This window comes from Marmota flaviventris, chromosome 16 (genome assembly GCF_047511675.1).
Source record: "Marmota flaviventris isolate mMarFla1 chromosome 16, mMarFla1.hap1, whole genome shotgun sequence".
Taxonomy (NCBI): Eukaryota; Metazoa; Chordata; class Mammalia; order Rodentia; family Sciuridae; genus Marmota; species Marmota flaviventris.
In genome coordinates, this window is record NC_092513.1 from 74,974,232 (window position 1) to 75,001,877 (window position 27,646).

The 27,646-nt window shown below is 38.4% G+C and overlaps 1 long non-coding RNA gene and 1 pseudogene across 1 annotated transcript in view; both read right to left on the reverse strand.

Annotated features, from left to right (window-relative positions):
* Nucleotides 1-22,311, reverse strand: part of LOC114107935 (uncharacterized) — a 38,257-nt gene extending 15,946 nt beyond the window's left edge. The window contains exon 1 of the long non-coding RNA XR_011704808.1: nt 22,247-22,311. This is a non-coding gene — a long non-coding RNA (uncharacterized lncRNA). The remainder of the gene's footprint in view (nt 1-22,246) is intronic.
* LOC114084440 (small ribosomal subunit protein uS5 pseudogene) lies at nt 10,046-11,488 on the reverse strand (annotated as a pseudogene).
* Nucleotides 22,312-27,646: the final 5,335 nt, after the last annotated feature.

A 27,646-nucleotide genomic window follows, 5' to 3' on the forward strand; every position in this document is an offset into this window, starting at 1 on the left:
TAATATGGATTGCAAAATTTGTCAAATTTAATAAAGAGTTTTAAAAAATGAAACAAATTACTGTATCAAACAAATCATTGTAAAACATTGTTATATTTTTTCACAAGTTTATTTGTTTAATAGGCTCTATTACTAATTGCCAGTATTAACTGCTTCTATTGTTTTTGTTTAAATAATCATTTATTATTCTGATGATTATTTCTATATAAACAATAAATTACACAAAATTATATTTATTATAATTATTTTGTTTAAATAAAGATTAAAAAATCTTTTGTTGAAACAGCATTTATTTAACAGAAGTGTAAATAATATAGGGTGACATCATATTAATTTTAATTTGGGGGGTATTGAGGATTGAATCCAGGGCCTCATGCACCTAAACATGTGCTCTTCCACTGAGAGAGTTACTATGTTAAAGTAACTCAAATGGCTCTTTGAAAATTTGATCACCCTCTTCTAGGGAGGAAGCTGTGACAGAGAGGAGGGGAGAGAACTTCTATTTTCCTTCTAAAATTATGTACATGAATTGATTTGTTTAAACTTAAAAAATGTACTGTAGTTTAAGAAGATAAATTCCTAGAACCACACTCCACGTCAACTACTGCGCTTCAAAATGAGGCAGATGCAGAGAGAGTGAGTTAAAATGCATTAGTTCAAAGACTCAAATCAGTGAAATGAGCAAAACTGGAAAATTAAACTGGACGATGCCAAAAATAAAGGGAAGAAAGGATTAATAAGCATAAGAACAGAAGTCAGAGAAATATAAACCAAGCCAAGCAAACTAAAAGATGATTCTTTTGGGAGGTGGGGGCTACTGGGGATTTAACTCAGGGGCACTCAACCCCTGAGCCACATCACCAGCCCTTTTTTATATTTTATTGGAGACAGGGTCTCACTGAGTTGTTAGTGGCTCACCATTGCTGAGGCTGGCTTTGAACTTGCAATCCTCCTGCCTCAGCCTCCTGAGCTTCTGGGATCACAGGCGTGTGCCACTGTGCCCGGCTAAAAGACGATTCTTTAAAAAAGACAGATTACAGATAATTAAAAAATAAATAAAAAGATGGATTACTTCTGAAAACAAAGTTTGGCTGCATGAAAATTAATAAGCAGGTAAATTACAAATTAATAGACCCAACTGGGTCGACATTTAAATATTGAGTAGTAAAGAACACATGATAGACAAACATGGGAGACAAACTGGCAAACAGATTTGCAACACTAAACCAGAGTTAGTAACTGAAGATCTTAAGGACTTGGGGAACTGGGGAGGGGTATAGCTCAGTGGAAGAGCCCTGGGTTCCATCCCTGGCACCACACAAGCAAAAGGCAAAAATCAAAACCCCAAGAAGATATGAAGAATTCTTAACACATCCATGAGACAAAGGCAGTCAGAGAGAAAAAGTCTTCATCTCCTAAGACAAAAACTCATGGCTCAAGAACCAAATAGGCACTCAATTTCACTAGTAGTTGAAGAAATTAAAGAAAAAAAAAAAAAGAGTCCCATTCAAACCCATAAGATTGACAAAATAGTTTAAAAGAATTTAAAATATGAAGTGGTGGCTGGGTCCTAGAGAAGCAAGAACTCTTGCTTAGCTAGTGGAAGAGAAAATTGGCAGAGCCATTCAAAGAAGCAGCTTGGCCATACACACGAGAGCTAGAAATGTCTTTTCCTCATGACCAAGAAAATAGAAAAAAAATCTGTGCACATGTGTACCAAAAGGCACACTCAAAAACGTGTCTTGGCAGCAACACTATTTATAACAGAGAGAGAAAACAAACAAACAAACAAACAAAATCCAAAAAAGCAAACCTGGAAACATCCAAAAATACCTAGAATGAGGAATAGATGAATAAATCATATTCATACAGTGGAGTACTACAGAAGACAAGAGAAGTGATCTAGAGCCATATGTATCATCATGCATAAATTTAACAAAAATAAAAGGGATAAAAAACATAGCTTCAAGATAAAACATAAGGCACAATACCATTTGCATATATTTTAAAGCCAACTTTTAACAGAAATAATCTGTGTAAATATTAAGCCATGCAAAATAATATTTTGTAAATAAGCAAAAATAAAGCTGGAAGAAAAAATGTACCAAATTCATGATGGTAGCTATTTCTGAGGATTGATTTAGGGGAGTAGGGCTCAGAAAACTAAAAAAGCAGAGATTTCAACTTTGTCTCCAATGCTCTTGGATTCTTTTAGATGAATATTTGAAATAAAGTATCTAGATTTGTTTTTCTGTGTAATGAGTACTTTGAGCGTTTAATAACATTACTCTTTTAATATATATTATAATTAATTCAATATATATGTATATGTGTTTATATATATTCAATATATTTATGTATATGTTTGTATATATATACATATATATACATATGTGTGTGTGTATATATAGTATATATATATATATATATATATATATATATATATATATATATATTCTATAAAGTCCCTCAAAATGGTGAGTCTATACAAAACTAGGAAGGATTTTATTAGGACAAACTTTCTCCCTGAAGTGAAAAGATGAGTTAACTTATCTCAGTTTAAACAACTTTAAACAATTAGTTTTTAGATTTGAAAAAAAAAAATGTATGTCAATATAGACAGGATCCACCCAGAAAGAAGAAGAAGAAGAGCCCAAGCCAAAGGCATACAGGTGATTTATTCGGGGCATATTCCCAGAGCGCAGAAGGGGAGGACTGTGGGGACTGGAACAGGAGAGAAGGTACCAGAGTGAGTCCTGGTTGCTGGTGGTGGGGGCCTGCCAGGACTCTCTCTGTGGAGGATGAGAAACCTCCCTGGTAGGTTCTCCATCTGCTCCCATTCCCAGTGACCGGGGGTTATCAGTGGCTCAGAAGGTGATAACACCTGCACTCCAGGGGCACCAGGGATGTCCATGGAAGCCCTGGGCAGAAGGTTGGAGAGACATCAGGAAGAGCTTTTGGTGGAGGAAAGTGTTGGCCCGGAGGATGTGAGGTGGTGGGGCAGAATGAGGGCTTGGTTTCCTGGGGATAACCAACCTCAATTGCAATAGAAGTTAGACATGAGGAAATGTTCCCAGGCCTAAAGGATAAGAATTAGTAATGAAGAAAGCATGGAGACGTCAATGGGAGGGTTCGAGATTGTTCTGCAACCATAGGTCTGGAGGGTAGGAGGAGAATGTGCAGATACCTTGCTGGTGTTCCTAAAGTTCTGAGATTTTAGTTCTAAGTCCTCCAGCTGTGGATTCCCTGTACCTCCTTCCCTATTTCCTTCTTTCTTCCCTCCCTCTCCCCTTCCTTCCTTCCTCTGTCCCCACACATCACTTGAGTCCTTCTATATCATAGTTTTCTTTTCTGTACTAAGTGTAACTTAAATCCTACTCAGTTCAAACTCAAATGCATAACAGAAAGTAGAGTAATACCTTAATAATAATTTAAATACCTTAAATAATAATAAATTTAATAAAATAGTGATACCTTAAATAATTTGAAGCAGGGAAGGAAGATATTTAATTCAATTTCTTCCCTATTAAGTGGTACTAAAAAAAAATTGGTGGAAAATCAGCTTTTGTTATCTTCCTTTTATAATTACAAGGCATTAGATTTTGACCCATGTATTGATCAAAGTCTAATAAGTGTTTTTAATATCTCTGATGTTGTTTTTAATCCTACATCATTTATTGATGTCTTCCACATGTACAGAATTTTCTCTGTCTGCTTGATTTGGGTCCATTTTGGAACTTTCCATGTAAAATATCACACATGAATTATATTTATGAGCAAAAATTATAATATTTGAATATTATCATAATCTAGAGAAACAAATGAGGTTAAAGAATGGAATATGAGGAGAGGCAAAAGTAAATCTATTGTCATAAAAATGCAAAAGATTGAAATTCCATTAAAAAATATTCTGCTGGGTGCTGTGGACATGCCTGTAATCCCAGTGACTCAGGATGCTGAGTGAGGCAGGAAAATCATAATTCTGAGGTCAGTTTGGGCAATTGAGGGAGACCATGTCTTAAAAAAAAAAAATTGAAATTGAGTGTATAGAGAATACCCCTGGGTTCAATCTCCAGTAATAAACAACAACAACAAAAGCAAAAACAAAAAAGTAACTGCGCTGCAAAACAAAGCAAACAATAAGAAAACCCCCAAACAGATCATATCCATTTCTGCTGACTCTCGTAGTCTGTGCCAGGAAATTGTCTGAGGCAGGTCGGGTCTTACATCCTCAGATGTCTTTGGCTTTCAGACAGATAATGTGAATAAATTAAGCATTAACAGGGAGCTCTGCCGACTGCAAACCTGCAGAGAGCTGGCCACATGCAGAGAATCTTACTCATTTACCTTTCCTTTTGGAAAGGAAGAGGACTGAATGAGTACCAAAATTGTGGGGATATGCAAGTCACACGAAACTGAATGGATCTGTGAGCTAGTTCAGAATGGAAAAGAATTCTGAAAAATATAAAGGGGTTTCAAAACAAATGCTGCAACTATTGTTCAAAACCAGGAGACCTTTTCATTCTGGTAGTGCTAGGAGCTTTAATGTTTTATAATCCGGACAACAATTAGTGTCAGATGAATTCTTAGACTCAGGTAAGGCTAGGCTGTAATGATTATCTCCAGCAACGGAAAGAGCTTTCAAACCCAGGTCAACATCTTCTGGTCCCCTCCCCACCATACTGGGTCTTCTCGCCCAGAGCACACATTAGTAAATATAATATCCTTCTGGCTTTCAGTTAATTTATTTCCAGAAAAGTCCAGACACTTATCTGCAAAATGGGAAGGAGAGGAGAAAGCTTCATATGTCTTATATTATTCCAAAATGAGACAGGTTTTATTTCAGGCCATAACTCATTTGAGGACATAAAGAGAACTTTGACCTTAATCCATTTGGTCTGGTTTTAAAAGGAGGAGCATCTTATGGTTACTTCAAGGTAAATTTAACCTCAGGCTTGGTTGAATGTGACATTTTATTCCAGAGAACAACTCATTTGGAAGGTAGCAAGGAGCAGAGAACAAGGCAAGTAGAAGAATATACAGTAATAAAAGTGATTTGAAACTAATGAATGAGCTTGAAATCATCTCAGTCACTCACTGCCGCTGTAAACTGCGATCCTCATTAAGGCGCAGAGTCTTCATTTATAAAATAAGTGTCTCAGCGTCTCTTTTGGTTTCCTTAGCCCTGTCTACACCTCTAAAAATTCTATTACTGATTTTCACCTTTCACCCTGCTCCCACCCTCAGTCAGAGGAATTCTGAAAGATCCCGGTGATGTTCACCGGCCCCCCGCACTAAATCTCTTCATTGGAAGCATCTGACAGACCTCAGTCCATTTTCTCCTTAGATCCTGGACATGGGTATTAATTTTGTTAATTACACTAGTCACCCCCTTAACCATGGTTTTATTTTCTGTAGTTTCAGTCACCTGATGTGAACCATGGTCTGGAAAATATTAAATAGAAAATGCCAGTAATCAACAATTTGCAAGTTTTCAATAATATTATTACAGAATATTATAACTTTTCTATTTTATTATGAGTTGTTATTAATCTCTACTGTGCCTCATTTTTAATTCAAATTTTATCATAGATATAGGAAAAAGCTTAGTATATATAAAGTTTGGTATTATCCACAGTTCTAGCATCCCCTGGGAGGCTTAGAATGTATCTCCCATGGATCAGGAGGATTACTAAACAACACTCATCCAGTGCCACCACATTCAGACCCTGTGGTAGGCTGTAGAGATACACAAATCCAAGAAATTTCCTATTTTTTGGAGTTTAAACTAATATATAGAAAATACACTTAGAACCTACACTGAAAATAGTGAGAGCTTGTTTTAAAGGATGCACATTGATATCTGTAATCATATTTGTAGTTACATATTGCTCTGAAATGCACTGTATAATATAAGAAAAGGAAATAAAAGGTACGCAAATTGGGAAGAAGGAAATTAAAAATATCTTTGTTCATACATAGGCCTGTCCATGTAGAAAACTGTTCGGTTTGGTGCCCCCAAAAAACTCACGTGTGAGACAATACAAGAAGGTTTTGAGATGGAATGACTGGGTTATGAAAGCCTTAACACAACCCTGATAGGGATTAACTGAGTGGTAACTGAAGGCAGGTAGGGTGTGGCTGGAGGAGGTGGGGAATTAGGGCATGACTTTGGGTATATATATATATTTTTTAATCTTGCAAATATATATATATATATATTTAAATCTCTCTCTGCTTCTTGATTGTCACATCCTGAGCGTATTTCCTCCATGAAACTCTTCCACCATGATGTTCAGCCTCAACCCGAGCCCTGAGGAATGCAGGGCTGAGACCTCTGAAACTGTGAGCCCCCAAATAAACTTTTCCTCCTTTAAAATTATTCTTTTGAGATCTTTTTGGTCACAGCAGCAAAAAAAAAGCTGACTAAATCAGAAATCCCCAAAGAACTGATAAAGATAAAAGCTAATCTAGAACTAACAAGCAATTATAACAAGGTCACAGGAAAAAAAGGTTAATACATAAAAAAGTCAGTTACTTTTCTATGTACCAGCAATGGACACTTAGAATTTAAAATTAAAAGCACAAAAGCACAACACCACTAATATTAGCACACACAAAGAGAAATACAGAAACATTTAGGTACATATCTAACAAAATACATACAAGAATTTTTTGAGAAAAACTACAAACCTCTGATGAAAAAAAATCACAGAATGTCTAAATAAATGGAGGAAAGGTAATTCAAATTTTCCCTTTTAGGGATTATGTTTTGGGGATCAATTTTCCCTTTCAGGGATTATGTTTTGAAGATCCCAGCTTGATCTACAGACTCAAAACAATCCCAGCAGGCTACTTTGTGATATTTACAAACTGATTCTAAAGTTTTATATGGAAAGGCAAAACATCCAGAGTAGTCAACTCAATATGCAAAGAACTCTTAAAACTTCACAATAATCAAGGAAACAATCAAATAAATTTGCAATCCATCCTAATAGACACCTCAACAAAGAAGATACACAGCTGGAAAAAAAGAGAAAAGCATATGAAAAGAGACACAACACTGTACATTCTCAGAGAATGTAACGTAAAGCAATAATTAGATACCAGTAGACCCCTACCAGAATGGCCCAAACCCAAGACACTGTTAATGCCACAAGCTAGTGAAGACGTGGAATAACTTTGGTTGCTGGTGGAAATGCAAAACAGTGCAGATACTTTGGGAGGCAATGTGGCAGAGTTTTTGCTTTTGTTTTGTTTTTAACAAAGTTACACGTGGTCTTACCATATAGATCCAGCAACCCCACTGCTTAGAAATTAACCAAATGAGTTTGAAACTTGTGCCCACTCAAAAACCCACACACAAACGTTTATAGCAGCTTTACTCATAATTGTCAAACGTTGGAAACAACCAAGATGGCCTCAGTAGGTGAGTGAATAGAAAAACTGGTACATCAATACAATGGAATATTATACAGCAGTAAAAGGAAATAAGCTATCTATCCACAAAAAGAAATGAGCCATGAAGCCACAAAAAAGAGTCTTAAATGTATATTGATAAGTGAAACAAGCCAATCTGAAAAAGCTACAAATGCATGAATTCAACTATACCACATTTTGAAAAAGGCAGAACTATTGAGACATTTAAAAAAATCAGTAATTTCTGAAGGCTTGGGAAGTACCAAGCAAGAGGAAAGGAAAGAATGAGGTGGAGCAGATGGGATTTTTAGGGCAATAAAACTATCCTATATAATATTATAATGGTGATAACTTGACATTGTGCATTTGGCAAAACACAGAATGTACAACACAGGAGTGAACCCTAAACTAAACTATGGGCCAATAACAATATCAGAGGTGCTCCTTGACTTACAATAGGATTACACCCCATAAACCTGTTATAAGTAGAAAATAATAGTAAGTCAAATGTTCATGTAATAACCTAACCTTTCAAATAGGTTATTAAATGACTTGCATTTCCTTAATTGTTACTGATATTAAAGATCTTTTCTTTCACTCTTTTTTCCCTTTCAGTATATTTTGTTCATTCACTCTTCATTGTCTGTGTACACCATCAGTGAAGTGTGTGTCTGTTCATGTCTTTTGTGTGTTTTCTAAATGCGTTTTTTATGTTGTTTATATTTATATGAGTTTACATTTATATATTGAGTTTATATTTATGCCAGATCTGCAGTTTGTGAATATTTTCTTCAAGTGGCTTGTCTTTTTATCCTTTTAATGGAGTCTTGTTCAGATCAAAGTTCTAAATTGGATGAGGTCTCATATGTGAATTTTCCCTTTTAGGGATTATGTTTGGGGGATCACATCTAAGAATCTTTTACCTAGCTTTAAATTCAGATGATATCCCACATTTACTTTTCCTGAAGGTTTTATAGTTTTACCATTTTCATTTTTGACTGTGAACCAAGTTTAGTTAATATTTACATAAGGTCTCAGATTTAGGGGTTTCCCCCTCCCTCCTTCCTGTCCTTGTTCACTTTAACTATCAGGACAATACTGGCTCCATAAAATGATCTGGGAAGGACTCCCTCCTCTTCCATTTTCTGGAAGAGATTATGTAAAATTGTATTCATTTTTCTCCTCCTATTTGGTAGACTTCTCCAGAGGAGCTCTCTGGGCCTGAAGAGAACTTCCTCAGAGGCTAATTATAAATTAGACTTCTTCAATTGTCAGATGATCAGTTTCATCTCAGTTGCAGCTTCTGCTTTTCAGGGAGTTGGTCCATTTCTTCCATCGTCTTGAACTTGTGATAAACTTGTTCCTGACAGTTCCTCATCTTCTCCTCCATAAGCTGCAGGAACCTGCAGTGACCCCATTTTGTTCTGTTGTTGGAGATTTATGTATTTTTTTCTATCATCGTTAACCTCCCTCAGGGCTTATCAACTATTGATTTCTTTTTTTTAATGAGCCAGTCATTTGTTTCATTGCTTTTCTCTACTTTTTTTTCCCTATTTCTTTGCTTTCTGCTGTTACCTTTGTTATTTCCTCTTTTTTTCTTGCTTGGGTTTAATTTTCCTTTTTCCACCTGATGCTCCCGATGATTTCCTACGCATTAGGTAATTGCTTAACTGCCCCTCCCCCACTCCTCTTTGCCTTGACTTTGCACTTTGAGCTTAAAAGTCTTCCCCTGGGGAAAACAATATTGCATTAGGGAGATTAAAACTTTCAAGGGATAAATACTAGGGATTTGAGACTTCTTCTCGGAAGATAAATGAGCTCTATTCAAATTGCCCAGAAGTGTAAAATGACAACAATTCCAGAATCTCTTCCAAGGTCTGCTCTTGTTGCCTCCCAGGTCATGGTGAGTGCTTCCTCTTCATTCCTCCCTCTTCCTAAGAAGCATGAAGAGATGCTAGAAAAATACTAGGGGGAAAAAATAGTTTCTGAGGCAGATCAGAGAAAATAATGCAAAGAGGAAGAACCCTGAAAACAAACATAAAGCCCTCCACACCCACCTTACCATCTTTGAGCCAAGTACCAAATACAGCAGCCTCATGATAGAAACATTTCTCTACCATAAATACGGAATCAGAAAGCAATGGAAAATGTGTTCTTTCTGCTTGGATTATGGAACTGAGATAAGCCAATGTGAAACATACAATTGTATAAGTGTCCACAGGGGACTAATGAGTCACAGCAGATGGTCTCATACCCTAGTTAATTGCTGCAAATGAATATGAGTATTTTGTCCTTTAAGATGTTTAATTCTGTCTTGTAACCACCATATGGTCTCCTGTCATCTGCATGGTTATCTGTTGCTTGAATAGTGACTTACTTATTATACTTCAAAAATATTTGCAGAGTGAATAATTAATTAGTACTAGTAAAAATACTCACAAGAACCCGTTCTCTAGAAGTGATGGCTGGTGTCTCAGGGCATCCCCTCGGGCTCCCCATCCCTAATCCCTCACAGAGTAAAGGTTTGCCATGAGGTGAAGCATGAAGCAAATCTGCTTTTATATTTGGATGTCAACTTGCTTTCTCTCTCTCTCTCTCTCTCTCTCTCTCTCTCTCTCGGGTTTTGTTATTTTATTTTTCTTAAATAAACATCCCATGTTTTGGCCACAGTGGAGCCTGGATCCTCTCTCCAGAGACTGGTGTGGGTATTTTCAAGATGGTGGGTGGATTCCTGATAGGGAGACTTGGTGAACACAGTCTCTCTGTAGATATCTGGGTCAGGTAGCTGTAGGTCTTGGAGATGGCATCAGAGGTGGCCGTGGTGAAGATGCCCAGGGTGACAGTGCAGGGTGACGACAAAGGTGTCGCCGTCATCAACACTAGCCACCTGCGGCAGCTTCTTGGGGACAGGGTCTGAGACATCGCCAGTGCCTCTGAGGATAGGGGTGAGTCACACCAGCGCGGTATTGAAGAGGCCTGTCACCTTACGTGGGACAGTGACAGACTTGACCATATCAATTCCCCTGGGGCCATGGAGAGCTTGGTCAGGATGATGGCCCTCAGATGGTGGTGGCTACCTTCTTGGAGCATTTAACAGCCAGGCTGACATGACCATTGTGGTCCCAAGAAGGGATGAATGTCCTAAACCTCGCCTTCTTCTGCACAGGCATGATCTTCAAAATCTTGTCCTTGACAGATGCCTAAAGGAAAAGGCAGTGACCTCCAACTCAGCCATAGGCCAGGAGAAGAGGTCAATCACCTCCAGTGACTCCATCTCCATGTCTTGACCGGGCTGCCCAGCTTGGTGAGGGGGGTCCGCTCCTTGTCATTGGCCTTGCCTCCTGGAGCCCCACGGCCTCCACTCCGGAGACCACTGCCAAAGCCTCCTTGGGACTAGAGCCTTCTTCAGGTGCCAGTCCTGGCCCTCCACTGCACCAATGTCATCACCATGTGGTATTTTCCCAGCCAAAAAAAAAAAAAAAAAAATCCAACTTTCTAATGATATTCTTTGCTTATGAATTTTTACTCATTTTACACCAACTGAAAAGAAAACTTAATTATTAGCTTAATTTAGTTATTGAAACTCATGCTGGCATCCCCTCCCCTGCAGTGGCCTCGTGTGCCCACTCATTGCCACTGCAAAACATCTGATTGCTGTTGGGCTCAGTCACATCACCCCACTGAGATGTGCCGTGGCCAAGTCTCCGACATGCGCTTTTCTTATTATTCCAAAAATACAGCTCTCTCACAGTCGTGGTTTTGTTTTTATCTTTTTCTTTCCTGGAGTGGTGGGTTTACATCAGGAGCCTCTGCTGACAAAATCTTCCAGTAAAGGTTGGGGGCAGGTACCAGGGATGGAACCCAGGGGTACTTAGCCATCAAGTCACATCCCCAGCCCTTTTGATATTTTATTTTGAGATAGGGTCTCACTACATTGCTGAGGCTGGCTTTGAACTCACGATCCTCCTGCTTCAGCCTCCCCAGACACTGGGATGACAGGCACATGTGCCACTGCACTGTTAGGATTTTCAAAGTGCTCAGTGTGGGTCACTGGGTGAAGCGAATACATCTGACTTCATTTTTAACTGCAAGCTGCAGTCACCAGGCACGTGCAAAATTTCTATAATGAAAACTATTTTTTTTTCCTCATGTATAAAGGGAAGGGGCCAAGGCAGCTGGTTTTCTTCCTGGATGTTTTTGCCCAGGACTGGTTTGGATGCCCTGAGGCAACACTAACTGAACTGGGCTATTACATTCTTCTATGTTGTATTTGTTTGCACAACTGAGTTTCTCCACTTTCCTTTGAGGAAAAGGGCAAGGACTAGGGCTGGGAGGAGAGGGTGTGTTGTTGGAGGGAGAGAGGGGAGAAATTGAGAGAGATGGCATTAAACCAAGCCTTGCATCTTCCTGAAATCAGGCAGGAAGGTCTTCTGGGGCCACAGCTAACTTGAAGTCCTGCATGGGGGGATGCAGTAAGACAAGTCAAAAAACTAGGCTGGGACCATGACACTTTGGGAAAAGAAAAAAAGCTCTTAAAACATCATGTAGGAAACAATATTCAGAACATCTAAGCAAATATGACTGAGAAAAGCTAGGTTGTTCTTGATAAAATGACCAACAGAGGAAAGCCCTGAGAAATACACATGAAGGCTCATCAATCAGACAGGAGAAGGCAGACAGAGTCACATCTCTGAGATGGGACAGAAAGAACAGCAGAGCCTGGCTTGGTGTGGAAAGTTTCTTTTTTTAATTTAAACTCTATCTATTATAATTAAAAGATTTTATTGGTGCACTTTAACTATACGTAATAGTGGGATTCGTTGTGACATATCTGTACATGCACCTGACGTAATGTGGCCAGTTCCATCCCCTGCTTACCCCCACCCCTCACCCACACACTTTCTCTCTCCTCCTCCTTCCGCCTGGTCCCCTTCATCCACTAGTCTGAGGAAAGGCGATGCCCTGGGCCGTGAAAGCAGGAGCAGAGATGGGGAGAGGCAACTGGGATCTTCTGAGCTCACCATTTTTGTTCCTTCAAACTGGGAGGAAAGTGTAGGCAAAATCATTAAAACCCCAAAGGCCTAATAATTCTCATAAATGAACAGAAACTTATCAGAAGGGAAAAGAGAAGAGAAACAGAAAACATGCAGTGCCTGGAAGAAAGAGAGGTGGGGGAGCAGGGGGTGAGACCCTGGGAAGGATGAAGCTTCAGAACCCCAAGAGCCAACTCAGCTGGGCCAAAGCAACCTGAGACCAAAACCCAGGAGGTGGTGGGGTGAGATCAATCACAAAGCAACAAATGTCTCTGAAACAATCCTGCCAGGGCTGGGGATATAGCTCAGTTGGTAGGGTACTTGCCTCACATGCACAAGACCCTGGGTTCCATCCCCAGGACCACACACACACACACACAAATAAATAAAATTCTGCCAAATTATAGAGACAAAAACCCAGATAGGCAACTCAGATTTGGATGCAACCTGAGCTAAGTCCCTCCTTCTAAAGTGGTCACACTCTAGGAAGGCAGGGAGGGGAGAGAGGACATGCCATGTCCAGGCCTCACTGCCCACTGGGAGTGGACACAGGTGAGCTTAGGAGCAGCATGGGACATTGGGTCTTCTTTCAAAGCCGCAGAGCTCCCTCGGGTGTACAGGACTTGAAGATGCAAAGTAAGTACTTCTCAGACCCCACTTTTCTCTTAAACCCCAAGAAAATGATATGGAGCCGAAAATGGAAATTTCAGCATTAATAAAGTAAGAGATTCCTCTAATGCCGGACTTCAGTCCACCTGAAAGCAGAGCAGCCAGGGACAGGGACAATTCAGACACCCTGAGAACAGGACACTGCATTTCTCACAGGCCAAGCAGAGAAATGAGTCAAAGGAGATGGGGCCCCCCCGTGGTGCAAGGCTTGCTGAGCTCCACAGCAGCATTTGATAAGAAAACTTTAGAGGAAATAAAAGTGGTGTCAATCCTCTGAGTATTGAAGACCCATGATGGCTACTACTACTGCCAGCAGAAATGAAGTGGAGCAGGCTGGAGAACATTTTCTTTGTGGTTGCCATGGGAACACAATAAACAGAAAGAATGAGCCAAATGGGACTTGAGTATTTGCAAAAGGATCTCCTAGATCAGCAGCTATTGGCCTATTTTGCTCTGGGCCCTTAGTAAGAAATCCTTTCTTTTACTCTCACACACAACATGTATTGTATTACTAACATAATTTTCATTAACAAGTACATGTCATCATCTTTGGTACTGTGTTAGTCAGTTTTCCACCACTGTGACAAAATACCTGAGATAAGTAACTTTAAAAAAGGAAGGTTCATTTTAGCCCACAGTTTTAGATGTTTCAGTCCATAGTTGCTTGACCTTGTTGCTTTGGACCTGTGGCAACATAGTACATTGTGGTGGGAATCATGGTAGAGGAGGCCTGTTCACCTTTATTATGGCTGGGAAGCAGAGAGAAAGAGAAGAAGGGGCCAGGGTCCTAATAGTCCCTTCAAGGGCACACCCCCCAGTAACCAAACTTTCTTCCACTAGGGAGGAAAGTTCTATCACCTCTCAATAGTGCCACTGACTGGTGACCAACCCTTGAACACATGGGCCTTTGGAGACATTGCAGATTCAAACTACAGCAGTCTGTGCAGACACCTAAATCCTTAGACGCTCAGGTCCCTTGTGTAAAATGGTGTAGTATTTGCATGGATCCTACACACATCCTCCCTTATACATTTTTTGTGTGTGTGTGCAGTGCTGGCTGTTGACCTCAGAGCCTCATGAATATTAAGCACATGTTGTGTTACTGAGCTACATCTCCAGCTTTTCTTATACTTTAGATTATTTCTAGATTACTTATAATATCTAAGATAATGTAAATGCTACATAAATAGTTGATGTACTGTTTAGGGAATAATGACAAGAAAACAAGTCTGTACCTTCTCAGTGTACGTTTTCCATCCACAATTGGTTGAATCCTCAGATGTGGAACCAGGAGATAAGAAGGGCTGACTGTTCTTGTACCACATGTGATGCATCCTGATACTTTCCACCTAATCCTGTCCTATTTAATTTTAAAATGTGATCGTAATAATAGACTTAAGATGGCCATCAATGATCTGCACCTCCAAGGATTGACACCTGTGGATCATCCTCTCCTTTAGACTGTGGGAGAGACCTATGACTTGATTTCTAACCAACAGAATATGTCAAAGGTGATCATGTAGCACTTTCATGATGATGTTATGTTATATATGACTGTGGCTTAGCAGACTGAAGTGAGATTCTCCTTGAAATTCCGTGAAAGAAACCATATCTGGTAAGGACTTGTGGCTGAGCTGTAGTAACCTGGACAACCTCCAGGACTCAGGGTGGCCTCCAGCCAACAGCTGGCAGAAAGCAGGAGTCCTCAGCAAAGTAGCCACAAGGAAATGAATTTTGTCAACAAGTAGAATGAGCTTGGAAGAGGATGCTTCCTCAGCTGAGCCTTTAGATGAGAATGAAGCTCAGTCACACTTTGATTACAGCCGTGTGAGACCCTGAGCAAAGGACCCAGCTAAACTGGGCTCAGACTCTGGACCCACAGAGACAGTGAGCTAACAAATGTCGGTAGTTGTAAGCTTCTAATTTTGCATTAATTTATTATGCAACAATAGAGAACTAATTCAGCAGATCATGGCCCACTAAACAGATCTCATGACTCATTCTTGAGTTGCAGGCTGAAATTTGGAGAACACACATTTAGTTAATGGACAACCACACCTTGTGCGTTCTATGTGAATATGACCTTGTGATAACAATGAACTTTATATTTGTTATAGGAAGATGAATTTATGTGCCAAAAAAAGAGAACTAAAACAAATGTTGCATGTAAGTATTTAAAATGATTTTTTTTCTTGAGATAAAAGAAGAACCAAGCCTGCAGATTAAAAGAGCATACTATTTTATAGGGGGAAATGATATCGAAAAATCATTACTGAACCATTCCGTAGTAAAGTAATCAGACCTCAAAAATAAAGAAAAGATAATTTAGGCCTCTACTAAAAATGATCAAGTGACTCAGAGGAGAAAACTATTAAGACTTGATTTAGACTTCTTCCCCTCCATGACAGAATCTGCCAGCTGTTCAGCAAAAACCCAATTTTCTTCTTTTCCTATTCTCCAACATCATGCAGATGGGTGGATCATTGGCTAGATCTGACCAATGGTGACTTCATAACAGTGACGTGTGCCATTAGGGGCCTCAGCTTAAAGAAGCAGCTGTGCCATTAATCTCCAGGATATATAAAGAACTCAAAAAACTTAATACCAAAAAATCAAACAAAACCCAATCAATACAATAAATGAACTAAGGAACTGAACAGACACTTCACATGAGAAATACAATTGGTCAACAAATATAAGAAAAAATGCTCAACATCTCAAGCAATTAGAGAAATACAAATCAAAACTATTCTAAGATTTTATCTCACTCTAGTCAGAATAGCAATTATCAAGAATACAAGCAATAATAAGTATTGGTGAGGATGTGGGGCGGGGAAGGTACACTCATACATTGCTGGTGGGACTGCAAATTGGTGCAACCACTATGGAAAGCAGTATGGAGGTTCCTCAGAAAACTTGGAATAGAACCACCATTTGGCCCAGCAATCCCACTTCTCAGTTTATACCCAAAGGATTTAAAATCAGCACATCACAGTGGCGCAGACACATCAATGTTTACAGCAGCTCAACTCACATTGGCTAAACTATGGGACCAACCTAGGTGTCCTTCAATAGATGAATGAATAAAGAAAATGTGGTATATATACACAATGGAATATTACTTAGCCTTAAAGAAGAATGAAATGATGGTATTTGCTGGTAAATGGATGGAACTGGAGACTATCATGCTAAGAGAAATAAGCCAATCCCCCAAAACCAAAGGCCAAATGTTTTCTCTGATATGCAGAGGCTAATTCACAGTACATTAGGGTGCTAGGGAAAACAGAGTTACTTTGGATTAGGCAAAGGGGAGTGAAGGGAAAGGAGGGGGTATGGGGGTAGAGAGGATAGTAGAATGAATCGGACATTATTACCCTATGCACATATATGACTAAACGACCAGTGTGATTCTACATCATGTACAACCGGAAGAATGAGAAGTTATACTCCATTTATGTATGATGCGTCACAGTGCATTCTATTGTCACATATAACTAATTAGAACAAAAAATAAAAACAGAGGAAGTTGTGCCTTCGCAGAATTTCTCCCCACTCTTTCAGCTGGATGACCAAGAAAACTAGACCATAGGGACTGGTGGGTTGCTGTACACAGAAGAGTACTCAATGGTCAATTAGAAATATCCCTTTCATAGTGTTTTGTGATAAAAAATACATTATGCATATCTAATAATATCCTCTGGGGTCTATTTTTATAGGTGTGAGCAGTACTGCAACTAATAGCTGAGCATTCAGAACTAGAAGAGAATAAAACTGTGTTGGGTGTGCATCTAAGCAGTGGTATGCTTGACTAGCATATGCAAGGCCTTGGGCTTGATCTCTAGTACTGCAGAAAGCAAAACAAAACAAAAACACTGAGAAGTGAGCAAAGTTGTGCTTGTGAGGAATTCAGGGAGGAAAGCATAACTCAAGGATGTTATAGTCAGCAATGGTTTTCCAAACCTGTAGGTAACAACCATTCCCAAGCATGTAGTAGCTCAAAGAATGGGTCTCTCCATAAACCTTGTAAGAATGAAGTGGATTTTATTCTTAAAATTAGAGTTTAAGCAACTAAAATCTATAACAGAGAAACTGTAGTAAAAAGGTTCACCACAAATATTGTCTATATTTAAATTAATTTAAATTTAAGGTCTTGAAACAAAGTATCAAGGTTATAAACATGTTGAAATAACCCCACACACAATGCAGAAATAACAGAAAACAACAAAATCTTGGAGGTGAAGTTTTAGAGAAGGTGAAGATTGTTTAGATTCACTACATCATCATCTTTTACAGAAGACGGCTTAAAGATATTTTCAAAACTGATAGCTAAAGCAGTAATCAAGATATAATTTTATATAGAAGACAGAAAAATAAACAATAGAATAATAAGGGATCATAATCAGGAAACATTGATGGTGGGAAAAGGAACAAGAGTGAGGGGAGATAGGAGGTAATATGAATATATTAACTGCTCAAGGCTCAGACAAAAAGATCTATAATTTATAGATAATGTCTAAATAATGAATTAATTAATTGTACAAACTTATTGTTATAAAGGTAAATTTACAATTAAAAAGATATCACAAACTTTCTAAATTATCAAAAACATAAAATACGTGCATATAAAATAGACAAAAGAAAACATGGGCCATGTAGAAAAGATTTTTTAAAAAGGAACACCCAAGAAGCTTAGCACAAACTAAGACGACAGAGCTGAAACCAAGGATATTTGCCAAATCATGAGACGATAATGGAACTTACTCATTTAATCCATCTCAGACTGGTGTTAGGAAAATCGGATATTCATGTGCTAAAGAATGAAGCTGGACCCTTACCTTACAGCATACACAAAAACTAACTTAAAATGGATCAGAGACATGAGACTGCTAGACTCTCAGAAGAAAATTGAAGGGAAAGGTTGGGCAATGCTTTCTTCTCCCATATCCCATCTCTTCATCTGTTTCCTCTGTAATATCCTTTATAATAAACTGATAAATGTAAGTCAGTGTTCCCCCGAGTTCTTGGAAGTGTTCAAGCAAGTTATTTAAACCCAAATAAGGGTTTATAGCCTTCAGTCAGAAGCACAGGTAAAACATCCTGGGGCTTGCGGTTGCATCTAAACTGGGGAGGGAGTGTGTGTGCAGTCTTGGGGGACTGAGCCCTCCACGTGTGGGATCTGCTCTGTCTCCAGGTAGATAATGACAGAACTCAGTTGGATTAGCTGGTGATGCTGCAGAATTGCTTGCTTGCTTGGTACGTGGGAAAAACTCCTACTCATCTGGTATCAGAAACGACCTGTGTTGTGAATGTGTAGTAGGAGACACGGAGTCTGAGTCAAAGTTGGTTTTTCCTTCAAAATCCTATACACTCTAACAAATGATAAACCTTTTTAGGTTCCTATGAGATAGTCACTCATGTTTGATTAGTCCATCAGTTAAAAGTTTCCAATTATGTAATTCATCAATTTAAAAAAACTTTGTCCACCATATATAACCACTTATTCACATTAGGTAACTGTACTATTAACATTTTTAACATAAAAAGTAAATACAGGGCTGGGAGTATAGCTCAGTTGGAGAACTTTTGCCTAGCATGCGCAAGGGCCTGGGTTTGATTCTTACTATTGCAAAAAAAAAAAAAAGTTTCAATAACTCATCTGTTTTTACTTCCCAAGTACGCTTCTTTTTTTTTTTTTTTAATTATTTTTTAGTTGTGAATGAATCTTTTGTTTTTTTATTATTTATTTTTTATGTGGTGCTGAAGATCAAATCCAGGGCCTCACACATGCCAGGCAAGCGCTCTACCACCGAGCCACAACTCCATCCCTCAAGTGTGTATCTTTTGCACCATACTTTGAAAGTTTTGCACTGAACTGCAAAAATGGCCTCAATAAAAACAGAAAGGCTCTACATTTGACTTTCTTGGACTGGAGATCAGTAAAATCCAGAATTAATTTTAAAATACTACTAAGCAAACCTACTACTGCTTTTATATTTTTTCTAAATTCACTTAAATTACATTTTGGACAAAGAAGAAATTACAATGAATTATCTAGTTGATAGTTATAGCATTAATACTAAAGTTAAAGCATTGCTCGGAGAAAACTTCATAAAATTAAGTATTAATTTTAATAGATAAAAATAAATAATTTAAGTCGACTGGACACTGTCACACTGTGTGCTAGAATCCCAGTGACTTGGGAGCCTGAGCCAGAGGATCACAAATTAAATGCCAGTCTGGGCAACTCAGCAATAACCCTGTCTCAAAATAAAAACCAGAAAAATGACTTGGGTGTAGCTCAGTCAGAGAACATCCCTGGGTTTAATACCTAGTAAAAATAAAAATAACATCTAACCCAAAAATTAAAAAAAAAAAAAAATGAAAGAAATCAGAAGGGAGAAGTTACCATAGATAAGAAAAAAATGGTAAATTTAATATATGATCAGCTAAAATATATGAGTATTTGAGTGCCCAATAAGTAAAACAATTTTCCTATGCAAGTGGGAAGTCTACAGAAAATATAAGCAATTTAAGTATTTAAAATAATGAGAGGGCTAGATTGTGGCTCAGCGGTAGATCACTCACCTAGCACGTGCGAGGCCCTTAGTTCGATCCTCAGCACCACATAAAAATAAATAAATAAAATAAAGGTATTGTATCCAACTACAACTAAAAAATAAATATTTTTTGAAAATAACGAGAGAATGACTTCAAAGAGCTATCCCCAGGGGAAGAAGGGCAACAGATGGTGTTACAAATGAAGTCTGCCAACCTTAAAGGAACCGTTAAACCCAAGATATATAAATGGCTTCCAAAACACAGGGGGGGAAGGAAAACATTATAAAAATCTTTATGCAGTAAGCATAATGGATAGCACCACAGAATAATATTGCAGGGAATCTGAAATATAATTACTAATGCAGAAAGCCAATGCAAAACATTAGCCAACAGAATCCAGCAGCACTTAATATCATGATCCATTGTTTTCCTAACTGGAATGCAAGAAAGGCTCAATATTGAAAGTTTATTAAGAACCTTAGTCATATTCGTAGATAAAAATGTGAAAACAAAATATTGGGAAAACATGATCATTCCCATAAATGTTTAAATAAGATTCGATCAGATTTTGAAATCTATTTCTTAAAAACCGGCTAATAAAAAATGGAAAGGTTATTTTCCTAATAGGGTTATAAAATCTAGCATCATATTTAATGGAGGAATATCAAAAGGTTCCAACAGGAAATACTAGGATGTCCACCATTATTCAGCATTGTTCTGGGGACAGTAGGGGACCGTAAAAAGGAGGGAGAGAGCAAAGGAGGAAATTAAGGGTGGAGAGAACAAGGGATCCAGGGAGGAGAAAAGGAGAAGGAAATTAAAAAGGGCTACAAGTGTTCTCTTAGTGCTGGTCCTGGGGAAATCAGCTGGAAAAACACAGCTAAAGAAACTGAGATCACTCGGTAAAGTGGCTGAGACCATTCAGACATAACACAAAACCTAGGAGTTAAAAACAAAATTCTGTATTTTTAATATAAAATTCAAAAAAGTCTCAGGATAAAGTTTAAAAGATAACTATAATGAGGAAAAATACCAAATGCACAAGACAAAGGACTACTTCCTAAATGAATAAATAACCTTCCCATTTCATATATAAGAGACCAAAAAAACCCCAATAAAAATGTCAAAATTTAGCAAACGACATTATGGAAATAATCAACCTGACTCCTAACCAGGGAAATTAAAAGGAAAACCACAATTAGATACACCATTTCACCCATTTTGTTTCAAAATGTTTAAGAAACCATTTCACACTATTGATATAACCATGGAGAAACAAATAATTCTAAATAATTGTTACCATTCTTATGGAGAGCAATTTTGCAGTATCTATCAAATGTTAGCCTGCATATGACCCAAGACCGAGAAATTTTGCAACACCTGTGTTTCCAGGTGTACAAAGAGGACTATGTAAGGATTCCTGATGCAGCATTATTCATGAAAGCGAAAAAGCAAAAATCGGTCACAGTGTAAATGTACATCAATAGAAAACCTTTGAGAACCACCCCCCCCCACCCCGTCTCTGCCTGTCTCTCTCTCTCTCTCCCTCCCTCCTCCAAGATTTTTCTATCTTCTTATTGGTCATCTGTTATTATCTATCATCTATTCATCTATCAGCTCTCTATCTACTGATCAACTATCTGTCAAGCCAATGACAATGATAACAGGAGCAAGTAGGGACTACACAGAATTTCCTGACCCAGCAGAGATAGAAGAGGCTTTCTTGGGAAGCCATTCAGGCACTCTTTTAGGAGTTCTTAGAGGTATAACAATTTTGTAAGAATCTAAATTCCTACATTAAATTCTTTTCTGTTTAAAATATCTAGAGCAGTTTGCTGCACAGAACTCTGAATAACTTTGAAGGGGAAAATGAAAAGGAATTTATATGGAGCACTCCTATTTATGTAAAATAAAAGATGCCCACCCTGGGTCACACGGGGACTATTTCCAGAGGGTGCAGTAGAAACTCAACTCAGTCGTTGCCACTTGAGGACAGCAAGGGGCCTGGACCCCCCTGGTGAGAGTAATGGACCATCTTCTGATATGGGAATTTTGTACTATGTTATGTATACTATCTTTTTAAATGAATAAATTTGGTAAGACAAGGCATATCACTAAGCAAACATTTTACTGAAACCAGAAAGCAAAGTCAAGGAACATAATATGAGAAAGAAAAAAAAAAACTATTATGGAAAAAAAGAAAAGCAAAGATAGCAAAATTTCTTCTTCACAATCATCGTCCCTGGGAATGCACTGTTTTATAGGGCTTCCAAAACCAAGAATTAAAAAAAATAACTCAAAGGAAAAAGATGGGGAGGTGGAGAGAGAAAGAGAAAAAGAGAGAGGGGGTAGGGGTAGGGGGAGAGGGAGAGGGAGAGGAAGAGAGAGAGAGAGGGAGGGGGGGAGAGAGAGAGGGAGAGAAATTGTAAATATGTGACACATACCCAGAGTGGAATACTCTTCAGCCATAAAAAAGAGTGAAAACCCTGTCATTTGTGACAACATAAATGAAACTGGAGACCATTATGCTACATGAAATAAGCCAGGCACAGAAAGACACAGACTACCTGCTCTCACTCCAATGTGGAATATGCAATGGTTGATCTCACAGCAGTTGAGAGCAGAATAGTTATGATATGAGGCTGTGGGAGTCGCGGGGAGGGAGGGACAGGGTGAGTTTATCAGTGGGTTCTAAGTTCCAGCTAGATAGGAGAAGTCCTGGTGTGCAGTAGGGTGACGATAGATAACAATTAGGTGCTGACTGTTTAAAAAAGCTAGAAAGGATCGTGAAGGTTTTTACTATACAGAAATAACATTTGAGGAGACAGACACATTTAACCTGAATTAAACATCATACAATGTATACAGGTATCAAAACATCACATCACCCCATTAACCTGCAATTTCTATGTTTTTATGTACCAGTTCAAAATAAAATTAAAAAAAGAAGTTGAATGAAAATCTTATTGCCCAGAAATCTGAATGGTAAATGTAGGTATAAACTCATGATACATTTTTTTTTCTTAAGAAAACAAACAATTAAACTTAGATTCTGTCCACTGGAAAGTCTAGAAAAAAGGACCGACATCCAAATTGGGAGCATGCCTGGCCCCTGGACTCTGCTCTTTATCACTATTCCCCCTTCAGTGAACCCAGGTTCCTACAACAGATGGCTGAGTCCTAGTCAGGGGCAAAAAGGACCAAAGACGTGTGGCCACCCCAGATAGCAAAGAAAAGAGGTCGTATCTCAAGGACTCAGGAGCTAACGGAAGACTCTACCCCAACTCCAACCAAATTTGATGATCAGAAATTGCAACTGATTGAAGCACATCAAATATATTTAAACATATTGGTTCATAATAACACTTGATATAATAAAATCGAACACAAAGAGCAGCTTTTTATCATGATGGACAACTTCAGAAAAGGAGATCAGCTGCCCACAGAGAGGGATGTCACTTTGGTTGTATCTGGCTAAAGGGAGCTGCCCAGATACCTGCCCTTACCTGAGGGCTGCCTCTTCAGGTTATAATATCATTTACAAATATGTACATTTATATTTTTCTGTTGATGCATTTATGTCTTGAGGCATTTTAAAATGTATTTATATTTTGACAGGGAAACTATGGACTTACATATGTGGATGCATGGATCAGATAAATAAAATTCATTGTCTCATTGGTTACCTCTGGAAATGTTAAAAAAAAATCAGGTTTTTAAGTTTTACTCTTACCTTTCCTTTATAATTTGAAGCAGATGAGGAAAAGCTAGTACTCCAGCTAATAAATGAAGATAAAGGCTAATACAATTAGAATATCACTATCTTATAATCACTATTACATTAATTGATCCAGGCACTGTTCATCAGTGGTGGGTGACATCAGGAAGGAGACAACCAGAGTCAGGGCCTCCTGAAGGAAGAACACGTCTGGGGGTGGGCCTCCCTAATAACCACTCCCGAGTCCAGTTAAGTTCCTAGATCCAACAGTAATCCACCAGGAATATGAAGAGCAGAGAACGAGAGACTGATCCCACTTAATGAATGTTAACACAGCATCTTAGTAAGATTAATAAATAGATCTCATGAGTGCACTATAACATCATGAACCACAGGTAAGTTTAGGGCCTTAGTCACATTGAGGGCAGCTCACTATCAGAAAATCTACCTGCATAATTAATCATATTAAAGATCAAAAAGAGGGGCTGGGGATGTGGCTCAAGTGGTAGCGCGCTCGCCTGGCATGCTTGCGACCCGGGTTCGATCCTCAGCACCACATACAAACAAAGATGTTGTGTCCACCGAATACTAAAAAATAAATATTAAAATTCTCTCTCTCTCTCTCTCTCTCTCTCTCTTTAAAAAAAAAAAAGATCAAAACGAAGCTGGGTGCAGTGGTACACATCTAGAATTCCAGCTTCTTGGGAGGCTGAAGCAGGAGGATTGCTAATTTGAGGATAGCCTGTGGAACTGGGTGAGACCCTCTCTCAAAATTTAAAAAAATAATAAAATGGGCTGGTAACATAGCTCAGTGGTAGAGCATCCTGGGTTCAACCCCCAAGACCCACCCCTCACACACTCATGCACACACATGCATACAAAGTTGTACAATCACTTCAAAATTCATGCTGTCTTGGGCTGGGGACATAGCTCAATTGGAAGAACTTTTGCCTTGTATCATGCACGCGGCCCTGGGTTCAATCCCCAGCACCACAAACACATAAAAAAATTCATGCTGTCTTAAAGCCCTAAGCATAAACATAAGTAGAAGAACATTTCAATTACTCAATAAAACATATGTGTATATACATACGTATGCAGGTATACACATACATATATGTGTGTTCATGTGTTATGTGTATACCACTTATACATATATATGTATGTATATATATATACATACATATATAACTTAATGGTGCAATATGCTATCAAAATATGGCACATGTGGTTATATACCACCCCCATTATTTAGAAAGGAGGGGGTGAAGTGCCATTAACTTTAGATAGTATGATTATATGCCTGGAAAATCTAAAATAATAATTTATTTTATTTTAAATAAAATAAAATAAATTTTATTTTTATGTTAATTTTATTTATTTATTTATTTATTTATATGGCACCATGAGTTGAACCCAGGGATGTTCTACCACTGAGTCACATCCCCAGCCCTTTTTATTTTTTCTTTTGTGACAGGGTGTTGCTAAGTTGCTTGGGGCCTCGCTAAATTGCGCAGGCTGGCTTTAAATTTGTGATCCTCCTGTCTCAGCCTCTCGGATTGCTGGGATTACAGGCTGTCCACTGGCCTGGCAAGAATAACATTTTGTGTAAGAACTGAGCCAGCTAGTTAGATAATCATTCTAATAGTAGCAGCTTCTATACACCAGCAGCTGCACTGAGTGATTCTTACCTACCAACTCATTTTATTCTCACCACAATCCTGTGAGCCAAACATTGCTATGCTCATCCCCATTTTAGAGATGAACAAACTGAAGGGCAAAGAAGGAATAATTTGCCCAAATCCCACAGAGAGTAAATGGTGGAGCTAATATACAGAGGCAATAGCCACTTTTTGAAAGTTTTCATTCATAATAATGATCTAATTTAAAAATTTCAGAAACACATATATCAAAAAATGGAGAAGACCAGGGACTGGGGATATAGCTCAGTTGGTAGAGTGCTTGCCTCGCATGCACAAGGCCTGGGTTCAATCCCCAGCACCACATAACACTAAAAACATGAAGACCAGGCCGGGCACAGACTCAGTGAGACCTTTTCTCTAAATAAAATAAAAATAGGGCTGGGATGTGGCTCAGTGGTTGAGTGCCCCTGAGTTCAATCTCCAGTACCAAAAATAAAAAAAATAAAAGGAGAAGACCAGAGTTGCTGAGTTCCTGGTGAACTCCATGTTACCTGGTTGTGCAGCCCAGTGGTCTCCAAATCGTTCCATCAAAGCTCCTGTCTGCATTCTGTGTTTATTCAGTCTTGTCACAAGGAGGCAGTGGGGACATTCTGAGGAATGAGCCGAAGTTCCACTGTGAGAGCTGCTCCCACGCTCACCGATTTGCTTTCAGCTCACTGCAGAAGATGGTTTGCCTACATCCAATTAAGTGAATTGATAAGTGTTTAATTATTAGCCCGAGAATCTTTTAATTGAGAATCATTGTAACGATGTAGGAGACAGCCAGGAGAGTCTTTGGTGTTCATGGAAATCTGCAGATGAGGATGATCTCATAACAAAATATTTAAATGAGATTTTAAAACTTAAACATGACCACAAGAAAGTGCCGGTGCTGCTAAACTTTTCCAGAACTGGAATGGTTTCGTTATATAACCTAACTGTATAATTAGTTTGTGTCCTGGAAGATACTTTCAAAATAATAAAGCAACAAAATCTATTCTATTCAAGGTACGCTTCAGGTTTTTAACAACAGGAAAAGATAACCCCTTTTTGCAAGAAAAGCGCAGAGATGCGTGTTCTTGCTGCTGTTATGTCATTGCAAACACTCTTGTAACAACATACTGAATAATTGAGGAATGGATTTTAAAAATATGTAAATCTCCCTAAAGAAGAACCCGCTTAACAAAAATATAAAAAGTATAACATCTTCTAATTAATTTTCAAGACTTCCTGATGCACATCAGGGAAGATGAACCTGACTTTCTTAAAACTTCTGTAGAAGATGCACTTGGACCACAAGAGACATAATCTAGCAAGGGGAGGGGTCGGGTCACAGCCACGTTTTCCCTCTGGAGTTTTGAGTGTTTCAAAGAATCCTGATCATCCAAACTAACAGAACTGAGGCTGTAGGTGTAGCTCAGTGGCAGGGCACATGCTAAGCATGCATGAGGCCCTAGGTTCAATCTCCAGAACCTAAAATAAAAAAATAAAATCTAGAACTAGAACTGCATACAAAGATTCAAACCAAACTTAAAAAAAAAAGGAGTACATTCAATCACGTTGCTCTTTTCTAATGGAAGTAAAATAGGTTTTTGTATCATTTAATAGAATGAAAATATTTTTAAGTTATTCTCTCTAGTTTCTATTTATCATGTATGTTATAATGAACACAAATATTCTAATGCAATCTAAATATTCTAAAGATAAATATATAGAGATTCATAATAAATAAAAATAAATTTATCAGGACACATTCTAGCCTTAAAAAAAACAAACCATTTAGTGGACACATTAGAATTTGTTTTTATATTGACTTTCCTAAATTGATAATAGGTAGTCAAATTGTCTCCTCCTTGGGCTGCCTACACACCCAGAAATTGTTTATAAAAGCCTTCCCTGAAATAATATCAGATGGACCTAAGAATAAGTGAAGACCAAACGGTGGGTGTAGCGTGGTGGAAAAGCACTTGCCTAGCATGTGCAAGGCCCTGGGTTCAGTCCCACATACTGGGGAGAATGAAGCAGACCAGAAATGGTAAAATGTGAATAAATAGAAAATATTACATTTTTTCTTGTAATTTGTTTAAAGGACATATAAAGGCTTAATGCAAAAATCATGACACTATATTGTGGGGGTTTTCAATTTAAATGGATATATGATAAAATAGCAAAAATGTCATTTACTTGAGGGAGTTCCCAGAGAAGGGGCTCACAAGTTCGGTCAAAGTGGGAATCCCTGGAGAATGTGAAGGATACTAATTTCATCACATGCCATTCAGACACACAGACACATTTGTTTAGGAAAGCAGATACACATTCAAGGGAGAAGGCAGACTGCCTCAAGGGAGGGACATGTTTTGGGTACACATTGAAGGGAGAATGCGGCCCATCTTGAAAGCAAGATGCTTTTTAAGGTAAAGCAAGGAAAACACATTCAAGGGAGAATGAGAGTTATTTCTAGAGAGATGGAGAGAAACCCCTTGGTCTGCTGTATTAACATTTATTGGTGCAGCCAATATGGAAAGCAGTATGGAGATTCCTTGGAAAATTGGGAATGGAATCACCAT